General features: G+C 45.9%; 1 protein-coding gene across 1 annotated transcript in view; it reads right to left on the bottom strand.

Moving 5' to 3' along the window:
• LOC137629303 (fanconi-associated nuclease 1-like) overlaps positions 1–14,278 on the bottom strand; it is a 79,292-nt gene that overhangs the window by 14,567 nt on the left and 50,447 nt on the right. The window lies entirely within an intron of this gene.

Below are 14,278 nucleotides of genomic sequence, written 5' to 3'. Positions count from 1 at the left end.
ATTGGTTGAGTTTATTTAGCGTAAATTTAAATAAAAGATAGTTTTACGTTGAAATATCTGTTTCGATGTTACTCTTTTAAAATATCTTATTTTAATTTTTCATTATTTCTCAAATTGTAAATTTATTTCCTAATATCCTTTCCTCACTAGGCTATTTTTCCCTGTTGGAGCCCTAAGGCTTATAGCATCTTTCTTTTTCAACTCGGGTTGTAGCTTAACTATAGTAGAACCATTTTACGAGCAAACTTCAAGCTCACTTGCGGTGTTGCCGTTTCTCCTTAATCCCAATGCCTTTGCTTCACTAAGAGAAGGGAAGGAAAATGACAAACCAGGAGATATGGCATATATGTTGCCACATCTTCACTGGGTCAGTTCACGAAGGCCTTTGGTCAAATCCTATTAAATGCTTAAAGATTAGCTTCCGCATTCAATGTCTCGCACAATAGCCTTCCGTAAAACACCATGGAGAGTTTCCCGCATCGGGGTTTTGCCCAGAAAGAAAAATGGCACACAATGTCTATCAGTTTTTTTTTAAATGGGAAAAGGATAATGAACTGTTAAATTTGGAATTGACCAAGCAATCAAACATGTCACAGATGCAACAAACATATCAAAAACGACTGTTTCAGATTTGCAAGGAAAATTGGGTCAAGGCTATTAAGCATACTGATAACATTTTAAAGGAAACACGAAAAATGACGTCTGTATTAACTAATTCATCGAATCTTTTGTGATAGAACTAACTTTATCTGACGAAGAGTCACCATAACCACGTTTGCTAACTGAACCTTTGTTGTAAAAACTTTTTGTCCATTAATTAAATAAATTCTAAAACAATACAATCACCAATGTAAATATACTATATTAAACTTAGTTACTTACCGTATTTCGCGTGTCATAAGACGCACCTTTTTTCATAGAAAATGCCCTCAAAAATCACCCTGCGTCTTAACACTCAAGAAAAAATTGTATAGGGGAGTTTGACACCCCTCAAACACCAAGCTATTGACATACAAGCACTCAAATTCACGAGAGATAGAATATAAGCCTACAATTATCATTCATATGTAGTGTTTTAATTTAGTTTCATATTGCACTTCATTTAATGAAGTACAATAGCAAATTATTTGTTTGGGTAATCAGCTGATGACTCGCCAACCCCCTTCTACAAGCAAACATGCCAACTAGAGGTCTTGTAGCAGACGACACTATGACATAATAGTTGTTTATGCAGTATACATCTTTTTTTTTCTCATATTTTGTTCCGAAATAATACAAATAGACAGTTGCTGAATACACCTTGGAAAAAACTTCTGTTAGGTGAGTGCAGTTTTACCAAGTTAGCAGAAACGTAACTAGACCTAGAATCACATAAACAGTAGCAAAAGTATTCCACCTTAAAGAATTTCTAGATTTCTTTAATCAATAATTACATTTTTGGGCTCAGGCCATGTCGTCCTGATGGAAGGTTCCTATAAGTAGCTTCCTAGGGTAAATTTGACTAGTGTACAGTGATATTCCCAGAAAATTTACCTTTAGGTCTCCAGAATTCTAACTCCTGGTGCGAATATCCTTAAAATTTCTCCTAAGGATATCGCATAAATCAGGGGACATATATCTTGATACGACACATAGCAATCTTCACCCCGAATACCGTTTTCGCTTCAAGGGGAAAAGTGGCAAATTTTGAAGGGGAGCCGATATCAAGGTTACCCTTTTCCCTTACTACTTTGAGTATCCAGATGGCGCTGTACGTCGCCGCCATGTTTATTCCTATAAGTGTAGCGCTATAGCTCGGTGATTTTCCAAGTTGCTCTTTCGTTTATGCTCTATTCTTTGGATTTATCATGCAATCTCCAGCCTCTGGAAAGTTGAGTATTTAATCTTTACATTGTATAAATTTTAGCTCCTGCCTCACAGTGAAATTAGGTTAAATTAAGCGAGAGAGCTTTTGCCTGAACCGGAGGCGTCATGGGCACTGTCGTTCATTACGCATGAATTATTTAGTTAGCCTAAACGACTTTCCCGGTGTTAATAGCATGAATAATTCGAAGCTATTCAGTCTTCATTGCTAGGAAGTTATTTATATTATGGAGATTGTATTCTTGATAGTTTCGGCGATTTAGGTAACCGAACCTTGAATGTGCTAGGTTTCCTAGCCTATGCGTTTTAGTTTACTTTCATACATGATATAATAGACATTCCTAGTGAATTAAAAATTAAATGAAGCTATTTAGGCAATTTATACATGTAAGATACATTGACTGCATATATATATTCCTTTTCCTCTGAGATCTTATACGAGAGTGTTTCGGCGATTAAGGTAGTCGAATCTCACCCGCCACTAGGCTACTAACCTAGTGGCTTTAGTATACTTTCATACATGTTCCCCGGTTACCCTCGTGTATCGTTTTATCAATTCAGGCGGAGATAGATATCCTAGAATTATCATATAAATCGATACTCGTCTCCAGTGGAGATTTAAGAGTAATCTCTCCTTCCCTCTGAGTGTAGCCTTAGGCTACAACCTTAGTTAGTTTTACCTTCGAGTAGACACTCGGGTTTGACTAGGCTAGTGTTTTCTGTCTCTTCCCTTGGCCGCAGATAGCAGGCTTTAGGTTTCGGTCAGAACCTCAGAGTATATGGTCTTTTGCCGGCAGGGTGAATAGTCATTCCCCTGCCGGACTAGGCTGCCAGCATAGGAGGCTAGACCTCCCTAGGCTGCACTTGATGTGGTTGTATGATGCCACCACCTTCTCCCTGCAGTCTAGAAGACTAGTTCTGTGTTCACAGACCCTAGGCTGAAGAATAGACATTCTTCTGCCACCTAGGATGGCGCAGGCACTGGAACTCTGTTTCTCCCTTGTTTAGAGGAGGCGGCAAGTTTGCCGCCGTCCTCTTAACTGTATTGGCAGACCCTAGGCTGGAAAATAGATATTCTCCTGCCGCCTAGGATTACGCCGATACTGAAACAGAGTTTCTTAGGGGTGTGGTGGGACCGGCAACCCTGCCGGCTCCTTCCACACCTCATACAGGACCCTTTTCTCTCCCCCTTCTGTCCTTTAGTGATGGCCTAGCCATCACAACCCTTTGGCCGTCGTCCTACAATTTCATCGCTTGCCGGCGGGTTGTGGGGCCGGCCGGGGCTCCTACATGCAGCGGCTTAGTCACTCAGCTTTCCCTTATGGACGCAAGGCTTCGAGAGAAGCTGTGCCAGCTGGGCCGGCTGCCGGCGGGAGACCCCTTTACTGTAGAGTGTTCTTCAGTCCTCTCTTGGACTGCCAACCACATACCAGTGGCCGGCAGAGACCGGCAATGGTTTGTGTTTGGGTGGAAGCCTGAATGATACATTCTCCCCTTCCATTTGAACCCTCTTTCTGGAGGAAGGCAGTAAGACTAAGTACTGTACTTACACCCTTATTTATTGTTAATACACACTTAATAAGGTTCCCTTCACTCCTTCCTTTCTCTCTCTCTATCGGCTAGTACCGCTGGGTACTAACCTAGCCGGCAGTTTCCGGCCGGGTTGATGCTGCCGGCCACTACCCCAGTGGACCAATGCGCCGACACTACCCCAGCCGGTGGGTGCCAGCAGGACTAACCCAGCCGGTAGGTGCCGGCCGGGTTGATGCTGCCGGCCACTACCCCAGCCGGCAAGGCGCCGGCAGGACTAACCTAGCCGGCACCCGCCGGGTTGATGCTGCCGGCCACTACCCAAGCCGGCAAGACGCCAGCTGGACTGTGCCGCCAGATGCTAGCCTTGCAGGCAACATGCCGGCTAAAACTACAGTTTATGATTATACAGTAGCCAGTATATTTGCAGTACAGATTATACTGCAGACAGATAACTATAGTATAAAATATACAGTAGTTATTTTTCCAACATACCCTGTGTATCCATGCACAGTCTATTGTTGAGACCAATTATATATGGAAAGAAAAGATTTCTTTCCACATACTGATAGATTTTCAGTTACAATTTACCCTCATTATTAAAACCTTTGGAAAGTCAGTGTTAAGTTACACTTATCTATCCTTACAGGTTAGAATTCTTTCATTGGGTTTCCTGGATAGGAAAACTCTAGGTTTTAATTTTGCGGGAGGTCGCAGCAATTGGCTGGACAGGAAACACAAGTATGTGTCTTTCTTAATTCTTTTCTAGTTTGTCTATCCTAAGCTATATGCAATAATATGCAAAAATATTAATAATAACATTTATATAGTTTTATCAGGTGTGATGAACTACTGCATACTCATTTATTTTTCCTCTCTTTACAGGAGGACCATCCCAAGTGCCTGAGAGTCTTTTGTCTTTTGCAATGTGAGGAGCAAGGACTTCTGTGGCCATGTAGAGTGCAAGGCTCCTTCTCTCTGCTCCATCTCCAAGGGACCTCTGAAGTACTGGGACCCCCAGGACTGCAATGTGTGCAAGGCCTTGGTTACTGAGACTTTTGATGACCCCAAGACAGCGGAGTCCAGGGATGCAGCACGAGTAAGCTGCGCAGATGGATTTCATGGCTTTCAGAAGAATGCCACGGGGCCTTACCTTCCGAGTGAACGGATGCGTGCCTGTCTGTTCCGCATGGCGTCTGTGGATGCTGTTATACCCCAGCCTCAACCTGAGATCCCTCGCGTTCAGATTTCCGTAGATACGGACGTCTCTGTCGCAATGAAGGACATACACCTAGATGAGAGGATGTCGGAGGTGTCTGAGGACACCGAGAAAGACCTTCTAGCGGAAGGTCTGGAAGAGGAGTCTACCCTGGCTCCAGAGACTGAAGAGGATGACGTCGAATCGGAGTCCGTTTTGTCGGTTCCGGCCCCAGAACCAGTACCCTCTACGTCTTCTGCTCCTCCGTCGGATGACATGAGTAAGGCTTTGGCCAGTCTCATGACTATGATGGAGAGTCTTCGTAAGCAGAACGTAGAAAGGGACGCTGAATCGAGGAGAAGGATGGACCATTTCGCCGCGTCCCGTGGGTCTCAGAAGAGACTCAACGTAAAAGATCTTCCTTCTTGCTCTGATGTGAACCCTTGGAGGCATGCAGAATACATGCCGATTACCAATAGGAAGATTTTCATTTCAGAAAAGCTGGGGGCTGTCCTCATAGAGGATGTTGACTTTTGGCCCAGCTTTAAGTCTTACCCAGACTGCTTCGTCCACTTGAAGGCGGAACCTGTGTCCAAGGAGGAGACAGAACCAAAAGATGTCATAGTTCTTGACCATGGTAAAGCTGAGGCTCTGTTGGCAAATAGTCTGAAAGACAAGGGCTTCACTAATTCAAAAGTGCCAGCCCTTAGCTAGAAACACCCTTCTTTTCTTGCTCCAGCTAAACTATCCTTTCCCTTTACGGAAAAAGGGTTTAAGGCAGTCATGAAGGCAATGGACGAAGGGAAACCTTGCTCTACACTCGAGGAGTGTAGACCCTTATCCCTAGCCCTGCCTACGGACGATAGCCCTGCCTACGGACGATAGCCCTGCCTACGTACGATAGCCCTGCCTACGGACGACAAGTACTGGAAGGAAATACACCTTACCTTCTCAGTTGGGAAGTTGGAGGCGAATATTGCTGGACGCCAGTTCAGCGAAAACCTCCCTAAGCTGTCCGACTTTCTTTTGCGTAGAGAGCAAGTGACAAAGGAGAGACTTGCCGCATCCCAGTCCCTCCAGATTACCTTGGAGGCAATGGCAAGCGACAACAGATCCCAGACATGTACATGGTCATAGCCAAATCACATTTGGCAACGCTGGTCAAAGACCTACTGTATATGGCTTCGTTAGGGCCAGACGCGCATGTGGGGAGTTCGTGTTTGCTTCGGCTGCAGTGAAACAAGAACCCAGGAAGCTGATAGCTTCCAATATCTGGGGAAAAGACCTCTTCCCAAGTGAAGTGGTAAAAAAAAGTAGTGGACAAGGCCGCCATGGAGAACAGGAATCTTCTCCAAAAGTGGGGCATGTCGGCGAAGAAGAAGTCTTCCCTGGATGAGGGTCCCCAACCAAAGAGGAAGCAGAAGAGACCCAAGTTGTCCTCTCACCCTGTCAGAAAACAGCAACAACTTCCCGCAGTTCCCATGACCGCGGTGCCCCAGATGGTGGCACAACCCCAGCCTACCTACCAGATGGTGCCTCAGCAGCTGGTTGCCCAGTCACCAGCTTTTACTCCTGCATATGAGAGGCAGACCACTACCTTTCGCCCTAAAGGTAGAGGGTTGAAAAGGGGCTCCTCTAGATACCCTCCAAGAGGAAGCGGGGGTAAGGGAGGACGCGGTCAAGGAGGCAACTCCTCCGGGCAGTCGAAGCAATGAGATGCTTCCGGTAGGAGGAAGACTCCAAAAATTTCAGGATCGCTGGTCCTTCGATCCCTGGGCCCACAGCCTAATCAAGAACGGACTAGGTTGGAGCTGGAGGACAGCTCCACCATCATTTCTTCAATTCTTCCGACACTCCACCCCCGTCCTGGAAGAATACACCCAAGAACTCTTGAGCAAACGGGTGATAAGGAGGGCGCAAAGTCCATCAAATTCCAAGGAAGGCTGTTTTGTGTTCCCAAGAAGGACTCAGACAAACTCAGAGTCATTCTGGACTTGTCGCCACTCAACAAGTTCATAGAAAACAACAAGTTCAGGATGTTAACCCTTCAACACATAAGGACCCTGCTGCCAAAAAGGGCGTACACAGTCTCGATAGACATGGCAGATGCCTATTGGCATATTCCAATCAACCGCCCACTCTCCTCCTACCTAGGATTCAGGCTACAGAAGAAGAAATATATCTTCAGAACCATGCCCTTCGGCCTAAACATAGCCCCAAGGATTTTTACAAAGCTTGCAGATGCAGTCGTTCAACAACTACGCCTAGAAGGTGTCCAGGTGGTAGCCTACCTAGACAACTAGCTGGTGTAGGCAGCATCCGAGACGGAGTGCATGCAAGCATCCAAGAAAGTGATCCAGTTCCTGGAACATCTGGGATTCAAGATCAATGTCAAGAAGTCTCAATTATCTCCAGCTCAGGAGTTTCAATGGTTAGGAATACTGTACACTGGAACTTGAAAGTCACACTGTCTCTCCATTCCCCCAGGTAAGAGGAGAGAGATAGCGGGATCTGTCAAGAGACTACTGAAATCCGACAGGATATCAAGACGCCAACACGAGAGAGTACTGGGTTCTCTTCAGTTTGCATCAGTGACAGACCCGGTGCTAAGAGCACAACTAAAGGATGCATCAGGAGTCTGGAGAAGATAAGCATCAAACGCTCGAAGAGATCTAAGAAGACCAATACCGACTCGACTACGATCACTTCTCAAGCCATGGTCGAAGGCCAAAAACCTGAAGAGGTCCGTGCCCTTGCAACCACCTCTACCTTCAGTCATCATCCATACAGACGCATCAAAGGAAGGATGGGGAGGTCACTCTCACCAACGGAAAGTCCAAGGAACTTGGTCTTCTCTATTCAAGACCTTCCACATCAACATTCTGGAGGCCATGGCAGTCTTTCTCATGCTGAAGAAACTGTCCCCTCGCCATTCATTCCACATAAGACTGATCCTGGACAGCGAGGTGATAGTGAGATGTTTGAATCGTCAAGGTTTGAGATTACCCCAAATCAACCAAGTGATGTTGGTCATCTTCCACCTTGCGGAAAAGAGCAGATGGCATTTATCAGCAGTTTACCTTCAAGGGTTCCACAATGTGACAGCGGAAGCTTTATCCAGGCTCACGCCGATAGAGTCAGAATGGTCCCTAGACGCAGGATCATTCTCCTTTATCTTATGTCAAGTCCCAGAACTGCAGATCGACCTCTTCACGATGAGCGACAACAAGAAACTACCTCGTTATGTGGCCCCATACGAGGACCCTCTAGCAGAAGCGGTGGACGCCATGTCCCTCGACTGGAACAGATGGAACTGGATTTACCTGTTCCCTACAACCAACCTCTTAATGAAGGTCCTCAACAAGCTGAGATCCTTTCAGGGAACGGCAGCTCTAGTGGCTCCCAAGTGGCCAAACAAAGAGCAATTGGTTCCCTCTAGTATTGGAACTGAAGCTGAGGCTGCCAGTACTGACTCAACAAGTACAGAAGTCGATTGTCTTCGCTTCATCACAGAAAACCCAAAACCCTCATCTCATGATTTTCTCTCCTTAGCAGTAAAGAAATGGTTTGGGATCTCGAGAGACAGTATAGACTTCTTAGAAGAATACAAATCCAAGTCTACTAGAAGACAATATGAGTCATCTTGGAAGAAGTGGGTTGCTTTCTTCAAGGCAAAAGGACTAAAAGAAATCTGAACAGATTTCTGTTTAGCCTTCTTTATCCACCTTCATAAACAAGGTTGAGCAGCCAATACAATAACAACGTGTAAATCAGCCTTGACTAGACCTCTGCTATACGCCTTCCAAGTAGACTTGTCAAACGAAATCTTTAACAAGATCCCTAAGGTTTGCACTAGACTTAGGCCTGCAGCACCTCCGAAGCCCATTTCATGGTCCTTGGATAAGATCCTACACATACTTCAACACTGAACAATGAGGATTACTCTCTGAAAGACTTAACCCAGAAAGTCATATTCTTGTTTGCTCTAGCCTCAGGGGCCAAAGTTAGTGAAATAGTAGCCCTTTCCTGAGATGAGGGCCATATTCAGTTCACAGAAGCGGGAGAACTGAATCTCTTTCCTGACCCAACATTTCTTGCCACGAACGAGCTACCTACCAAAAGGTGGGGTCCCTGGAGAATCTGACCTCTGAAGGAGATGTCTCGTTGTGTCCAGTGAAGTGTCTTAAGGTCTATCTTTGTAAAACTTCCCATCATTGAAACATTGAGTAATTATATTCCCATCATCGAAAAATTGAGTAAGGATATTCCCATCATCCAAACATTGAGTGATAATATTCCCATCATCCAAACCCCAAGTGTTTCAGTGGTTAGTATCAGTTGTTATGAGATTGAAATGCTTCCCATAAATTTAAAAAAAGTACTGTAGGTCTGGTGACATTTTGGGTGGAAGGTGAGCTGGCAACCCGAGTGACTTCATTTTGTTGTGTTACGGAGTAATATAAAAAATTTGTAAGTAATTTGTATTTTTCCTAGTATACAAACCTGGAGCTATTTATAGGGGTATACTTTCGGCGTAGTTGAAAGACGAACCATGATAATTTTAGTGAGGGATAACTACCACATCTGCTAGTTACTGGGTGGGGGGGGGGGGGTAGACTGGCTACCCCGCTCACTCACACCTCGCGGCTGAGTAACCACCTTGTTTTATGGCAGGACTTCTCGGGGGACAGGGTGGCAGGCCAATTTGTATAAATAGCTCCAGGTTTGTATACTGTACTAGGAAAAATACAAATTACTTACAAATTTGTTTTTTGGGCTCAGGCCATGTCCTCCGGATGGAAGGGTTCCTTTAGGTAGCCTTCTAAGGGATATTTGCTACAGTGATACTCCCAGAGAATTAAACCGAAGGTCTCCAGGATTCTAACTCCTGGCGCGAGCATCCAATAAAGGATATCGCATATCAGGGGACGTATTCTAGATACGACACATAGCAATCTTCACCCTGAATAGATTTACCTCTTTGATGTAAGGGGGAAGAGTGGCAAAAGAAGGGGGTGCCGTTCTAGGTACCCGGTGGACCTCCTTCCCTACTACTACCGCAACGCCATTCCTTTTCTTGTGGCCCTCTAAGCGTGTTGTGCTCCCCATTAACCCAGTGTTTTGTTACAAGTTTTGGAATTATTCTCATGCAATCTCCAGCATCTTTATCTTCTGGAAAGTTGAGTATTAATTATTTCCTGTATATAATTTTAGTCTCCCTTTTCACAGTTAAATTTCCATAATTTAAGTGTGTTTGGGTGAGCGTTGCCAAGACCAGAGGCAGCCATTTTACGACTACAGTCGCCCGTACAATTGCATTTTATTTAGTCAGTAGGGCGACATTTCCCGGTATTAAGCTATAATGTTAGCTAGGCTAATCATACAAGCTGCGATATTGCATACATGAATATTATTCCACTTCCTATTATGTGGCTTTACTTATCGTATGGTGCGGGAACCCCGGTGGTACCAACTACCTTGGCCTGGGCTCCTACCAGAGCTAGGCTACTCTCGCTCATATATACGTTAGTAAAGTAATTCCCCATGTTTAGCCTCACCCTATCATTCCTTCTCGATTCGTATGAAAGTTTACATTCTCTATAATCTAGAGAAAAGTTACGACATTCATTCTCTCTCAGAGAGAAGAGGTTAAACCCTTCCTCCCTCCCTGAGTGTCGCCGCCATTCATTGCTGTCGAGTAGAACAAAGTTCTTACTGCCTCTGGCTTTGATTTAGATAGTGACTAACTCAGGGTGCCCTTGTCTTGCCGCCGACGATGTCGTCAGCACAGGAAGCCATGCTTCCTCAGTTCATTGTTTGAGGAAGGCGACATACCTGCCACCACCTCTGATATCAATGAACTATAAGACTCTCTACCCTTCCCCTTCTGTCCTTTAGTGATGTCATAGCCGTCACAAAATTCTTTCACCGGTATTCTGACAGTCATCCCGGCTTTCTAGGGTGACTGCGTTACCGGCTGGTACCCTGCCGGTAGCAGTTAGTTCAGCCGTCTCTGCCACCTTCCCCCTTACTCCCTTCCTTCACAGGAAGTGAATAATATTGGGGGGAAGATTGAGTCGGCTCCTGACAGCTGCCAGTGGGAACCTAACATACTTTGGGAAGTCCTCAGCTCTCCCTTGACCTGCATTCCACGTCATAGCTGGCGACAGGCCTTTTGTGAATGGGTGGAAGCCAGAATCTGACAGATTCTTTCCCCTTCCATTGGAACTTTCAGTCTGGCAAGGAGACAGTAGGCAGTCTGATAGTCCTCCTACACTTCCAACTGTTATGTTTATTCACAATAATAGGAAACTCTTCTACCTTAACCCTTTTTCTTTCTATCAGTTAGTACTGCCAGGTACTAACCTAACACCGGCAATGCAGCCGGCAAAACTACTGTATACAACTTTACCGTAGTAAACGTTTTCTAACAAACTCTGGGTTTCCTATCACAGACAATTGTTGGGACCACGATATTCTGTTGAGGTTGAATACTCCTTCAACACCCAGATGGTTTTCCTCGATCATCAGGAACCTAAAATACCCGATCGGTATTAATATATACTACAGCTGGATAATGTTAGTATAAGACATTTACTAATTCTAACTCTAGTTCCTAGAGTTTTTTCTACCTTGTATTCTCCCTATCAGGGAAACTGAATATTAATAATGACGAAGGTCTCAGCAAAGGCCTGGGAGAAGAAATACAGATGTGTCTTTTCTACTTCCTTTCAAGCTTACTATCCTAAGCTACCATAAACAATAGTGATTACTCTTGTTAATAAAAATTGTATGCTTTTATATCACTGATATAAAAAATATCAATACTCATTTAGCCCTTTTCCTTTACAGGAGGAGCCGATGGAGAAGTGCGCAGCGTTGTTCTGTAACCACAAAGGGAAAGACTTTTGTGGTCACACGAAGTACAGGACTCATGCCCCCTGCTGCATCGTGTCAGCAGTCCTCAGGTATTGGGACCTGAAGGGTTGCCCCACCTGCTCAACCCTGCTGGCCAACGGCTTTGGAGAAGCCCCCCCAAGTCACCATAGAGACTAGAGATACAGCGAGGGAGACCCTTCGCAAATGAGTAAGAGGGTTCCAGAAAAACTATCCAGGACTATACTTACCCAATGACTCCCTAAGGTGCCTATTGTTCCCCGAGTGCGGTGGTGCCCCAGGAACAGATCCAGCCCCCCTTCATACAACTGAAGCTCGACTCGAACATCAATAAGGCGCTGGAAGGCATGGACATCCACCAAGAGAGGATGTCAGAAGTGTCCACTGACACTGAACAGGACCTACTGCATGGTGGCCCTGAAGAAAACGTGGAACCTCCACAAGCAGAGGAAGAAGGATCCGTATCAACGGCAACAGAAAACCCTCAGTTTGCCGTGACGGCATACCAACCTATGCCGTCAATATCCTTGGCTCTAACTCCACAACCAGTTGCCCATGTCAACAAAAATTAAGAGATCCTAACATCGATTCAACGGACGATGGAATTGTTCCAAAGGGAACAAGAGACGATGTGCGAATCACTCAAGCAGCAGCAGCAGATACTGTTACAGGAGAGGATGGACCGTCCCAGATCCACCAAGGGCACTGCTAAGAAACCCCTTAGAGTGTCGGATCTCCGTCACTGCTCCGAAACTAATCCCTAAGTATGCGGAGCATATGCCCATGATGAATGGGAAACTGTTCTTCTCTGAGAAGTTTGGGGCCAGGCTGATTGAAGACCTTGAGGTCTGGCCTAACTTTTCGGCCTACCCAGAGTGCTACGTGAGACTGTGGGATGAAAACGCTGCCCGAGAGGAAACGGTACCCAAATAGGTCTTGTTTTCGAACATAACAAGGCGCAAGCCATCCTCCTAAAAGCCTTGAAGGGAGCCAGGTACACAAACTCCAAAGTCTCAGCACTGAGCAAGAAACACCCCACCTTTCTTGCTCCTTCCTCCATCTCTTTCCCCTTTTCTGAGAAAGCACTAGACTTTGGCGTCAAGGCAGTCGATGAGGGCAAACCCTGCCCAACCCTAGAGGAATGCAAACCATTCTCTCTAGCACTTCCTACCTGCGAGGAGAAGTGGAAGGATGTCCACCTAACCTTCTCCGTCTCTTAAGTTGGATCCAGAAATAGCAGGCCAACAGTTCAATGAGAACCTTCCGAAGTTGCCAGACCATCTTCTGAGGAAGGAACAGGAGTCGAAGGAGAGACTTGTGGCCTCCCTCTCTCACCAGAACTGTCTGGAAATGAGTGCAGGTCAACATAATGCCCCAGAAATGTTCATCTTCCTGACTAAGTTTCATAATGGGTACCTTTGTGAAAGACATATGCTTTCCTCAGAGCGAGGAGAGCCTGTAGAGAACCAAGGAAGCTGATCACCTCGTGCATCTGGGGTAAAGACCTTTTCCCACAGAACTGGTCCAAGAGATCATTGCCAGAGCAGCCACGGAGAACAGGAACCTTCTTCAAAAGTGGGACATGAACTCGAAGAGGAAATACGGAGGTCCCCAGCCCAAGAATAAAAAGGCAAGGAGACCATGTAGACCTGCACAACTCCCCGCCGTGACTATGACCATGATGCCTCAGACCACCTTCCAGATGGTCCCTCAACAACTGGTAGCCCAGTCACCAGTTTTCAACCCTAACTTTGGGAGGCAGTCGACTTCCTTTCGCCCCAGTCAGAAAGGAAAAGGCCCTAAGAGAAGTTCTCCCGGAGGTAACTTCTCTTAGGGCCTTTTCCTTTCTGACTGGGGCGAAAGGAAGTCGACTGCCTCCCAAAGTTAGGGTTGAAAACTGGTGACTGGGCTACCAGTTGTTGAGGGACCATCTGGAAGGTGGTCTGAGGCATCATGGTCATAGTCACGGCGGGGAGTTGTGCAGGTCTACATGGTCTCCTTGCCTTTTTATTCTTGGGCTGGGGACCTCCGTATTTCCTCTTCGAGTTCATGTCCCACTTTTGAGGCCGAGGAGGACGTGGTCGCAGAAACAAATCCGCAGGAACCCCCAAGCAATGAGGGGTTCCAATTAAGGGGCAGACTGCATCACTTTCGGGACCGCTGGACCTTCGATCCCTGGGCCTACACAGCCTAATCACGAATGGACTAGGGTGGAAATGGAGCAGAACTCCACCCCGTTTTCCAGAATTCTTCCAACACTCCACCCCCTTGTTGGAAGAATATACCTCAGAACTCTTGAACAAGAAGGTAATAAGGAAAGCGAAGTCAATCAAATTCCAGGGAAGGCTGTTTTGTGTTCCCAAGAGACTCAGACAATCTCAGAGTCATTCTAGACTTGTCTCCACTCAACAAGTTCATCGAGAACAATAAGTTCCGGATCCTTACTTTGCAACACATAAGGACCCTTCTGCCAAAAGGGGCGTACATGGTCTCAATAGACCTAGCAGATGCTTACTGGCATCTTCCAATGAGTCGCCCTTTCTCCTCCTACCAAGGATTCACACTACAGAAGAAGAAGTTTGTCTTCAGAGCAATGCCCTTCGGACTGAACACAGCCCCAAGGATATTCACGAAGCTAGCAGCCATAATCGTCCAACAACTACGCTCCGAAGGAGTTCAAGTGGTAGCATATCTAGACAATTAGCTGGTATGGGCAGCATCCAAGACTACTTGTCTGCAACCAGCCAACAAGGTGATCCAGTTCCTGGAACACCTGGGCTTCAAGATCAA

This window comes from Palaemon carinicauda, chromosome 37 (genome assembly GCF_036898095.1).
Source record: "Palaemon carinicauda isolate YSFRI2023 chromosome 37, ASM3689809v2, whole genome shotgun sequence".
Taxonomy (NCBI): domain Eukaryota; kingdom Metazoa; phylum Arthropoda; class Malacostraca; order Decapoda; family Palaemonidae; genus Palaemon; species Palaemon carinicauda.
Note: the sequence above shows the minus strand (reverse complement) of the source record. Positions and strands in the feature narration are given on the sequence as shown.